Raw genomic sequence first — 3,199 nt, 5'->3', positions numbered from 1 at the left:
GAGAGAGAGACAGACAGGTGGAGAGAGACAGACAGGTGGAGAGAGAGACAGACAGGTGGAGAGAGAGACAGACAGGTGGAGAGAGAGACAGACGGGTGGAGAGAGAGACAGACGGGTGGAGAGAGAGACAGACAGGTGGAGAGAGACAGACAGGTGGAGAGAGACAGACAGGTGGAGAGAGACAGACAGGTGGAGAGAGATAGACAGACAGGTGGAGAGAGACAGACAGGTGGAGAGAGAGACAGACAGGTGGAGAGAGAGACAGACAGGTGGAGAGAGAGACAGACGGGTGGAGAGAGAGACAGACGGGTGGAGAGAGAGACAGACAGGTGGAGAGAGATAGAGACGGGTGGAGAGAGAGACAGACGGGTGGAGAGAGATAGAGACGGGTGGAGAGAGAGACAGACAGGTGGAGAGAGATAGAGACGGGTGGAGAGAGAGACAGACAGGTGGAGAGAGATAGAGACGGGTGGAGAGAGAGACAGACAGGTGGAGAGAGAGACAGACGGGTGGAGAGAGATAGACAGGTGGAGAGAGAGACAGACAGGTGGAGAGAGAGACAGACAGGTGGAGAGGGAGAGAGACAGGTGGAGAGAGATAGAGACAGGTGGAGAGAGAGACAGACAGGTGGAGAGAGAGACAGACGGGTGGAGAGAGAGACAGACAGGTGGAGAGAGATAGAGACGGGTGGAGAGAGAGACAGACAGGTGGAGAGAGATAGAGACGGGTGGAGAGAGAGACAGACAGGTGGAGAGAGAGACAGACGGGTGGAGAGAGATAGACAGGTGGAGAGAGAGACAGACAGGTGGAGAGAGAGACAGACAGGTGGAGAGGGAGAGAGACAGGTGGAGAGAGATAGAGACAGGTGGAGAGAGAGACAGACAGGTGGAGAGAGAGACAGATGGGTGGAGAGAGAGACAGACAGGTGGAGAGAGAGACAGACAGGTGGAGAGAGATAGAGACAGGTGGAGAGAGAGACAGACAGGTGGAGAGAGAGACAGATGGGTGGAGAGAGATAGAGACAGGTGGAGAGAGAGACAGACAGGTGGAGAGAGAGACAGACGGGTGGAGAGAGATAGAGACGGGTGCAGAGAGAGACAGACAGGTGGAGAGAGATAGAGACAGGTGGAGAGAGAGACAGACAGGTGGAGAGAGACAGACAGGTGGAGAGAGAGACAGACGGGTGGAGAGAGAGACAGACAGGTGGAGAGAGAGACAGACGGGTGGAGAGAGATAGACAGGTGGAGAGAGAGACAGACAGGTGGAGAGAGACAGACGGGTGGAGAGAGATAGAGACAGGTGGAGAGAGAGACAGACAGGTGGAGAGAGAGACAGACAGGTGGAGAGAGATAGAGACAGGTGGAGAGAGAGATAGACAGGTGGAGAGAGAGACAGACGGGTGGAGAGAGAGACAGACAGGTGGAGAGAGAGACAGACAGGTGGAGAGAGATAGAGACAGGTGGAGAGAGAGACAGACAGGTGGAGAGAGAGACAGACAGGTGGAGAGAGAGACAGACGGGTGGAGAGAGAGACAGACGGGTGGAGAGAGATAGAGACGGGTGGAGAGAGAGACAGACAGGTGGAGAGAGATAGAGACGGGTGGAGAGAGAGACAGACAGGTGGAGAGAGATAGAGACGGGTGGAGAGAGAGACAGACAGGTGGAGAGAGAGACAGACGGGTGGAGAGAGATAGACAGGTGGAGAGAGAGACAGACAGGTGGAGAGAGAGACAGACAGGTGGAGAGGGAGAGAGACAGGTGGAGAGAGATAGAGACAGGTGGAGAGAGAGACAGACAGGTGGAGAGAGAGACAGATGGGTGGAGAGAGAGACAGACAGGTGGAGAGAGAGACAGACAGGTGGAGAGAGAGACAGACGGGTGGAGAGAGAGACAGACAGGTGGAGAGAGAGACAGACAGGTGGAGAGAGATAGAGACAGGTGGAGAGAGAGACAGACAGGTGGAGAGAGAGACAGATGGGTGGAGAGAGATAGAGACAGGTGGAGAGAGAGACAGACAGGTGGAGAGAGAGACAGACGGGTGGAGAGAGATAGAGACGGGTGCAGAGAGAGACAGACAGGTGGAGAGAGATAGAGACAGGTGGAGAGAGAGACAGACAGGTGGAGAGAGACAGACAGGTGGAGAGAGAGACAGACGGGTGGAGAGAGAGACAGACAGGTGGAGAGAGAGACAGACGGGTGGAGAGAGATAGACAGGTGGAGAGAGAGACAGACAGGTGGAGAGAGACAGACGGGTGGAGAGAGATAGAGACAGGTGGAGAGAGAGACAGACAGGTGGAGAGAGAGACAGACAGGTGGAGAGAGAGATAGACAGGTGGAGAGAGAGACAGACGGGTGGAGAGAGAGACAGACAGGTGGAGAGAGAGACAGACAGGTGGAGAGAGATAGAGACAGGTGGAGAGAGAGACAGACAGGTGGAGAGAGAGACAGACGGGTGGAGAGAGATAGAGACAGGTGGAGAGAGAGACAGACAGGTGGAGAGAGAGACAGACAGGTGGAGAGAGAGACATACAGGTGGAGAGAGAGACAGACAGACAGGTGGAGAGAGAGAGAGAGACAGGTGGAGAGGGAAAGAGACAGGTGGAGAGAGAGACAGACAGGTGGAGAGGCAGAGAGACAGGTGGAGAGAGAGACAGACAGGTGGAGAGAGAGACAGACGGGTGGAGAGAGAGAGAGAGACAGGTGGAGAGGGAGAGAGACAGGTGGAGAGAGAGAGACAGTGGAGAGAGACAGACAGGTGGAGAGAGAGAGAGACAGGAGACTATCTGGACCATGTGTGACCAGGTCTAACTGGACCAGCTGTGACCAGCTCTAACTGGACCAGCTGTGACCAGGTCTAACTGGACCAAGTGTGACCAGGTCTAACTGGACCAGCTGTGACCAGCTCTAACTGGACCAGCTGTGACCAGGTCTAACTGGACCAAGTGTGACCAGGTCTAACTGGACCAAGTGTGACCAGGTCTAACTGGACCAAGTGTGACCAGGTCTAACTGGAGCAGGTGTGACCAGGTCTAACTGGACCAAGTGTGACCAGGTCTAACTGAACCAAGTGTGACCAGGTCTAACTGGACCAGCTGTGACCAGGTCTAATTGGACCAAGTGTGACCAGGTCTAACTGGACCAAGTGTGACCAGGTCTAACTGGAGCAGGTGTGACCAGGTCTAACTGGACCAAGTGTGACC

The sequence above is a fragment of the Cyclopterus lumpus genome, chromosome 9, assembly GCF_009769545.1.
Source record: "Cyclopterus lumpus isolate fCycLum1 chromosome 9, fCycLum1.pri, whole genome shotgun sequence".
Classification (NCBI taxonomy): Eukaryota; Metazoa; Chordata; class Actinopteri; order Perciformes; family Cyclopteridae; genus Cyclopterus; species Cyclopterus lumpus.
This window is presented reverse-complemented; position numbering follows the sequence as displayed.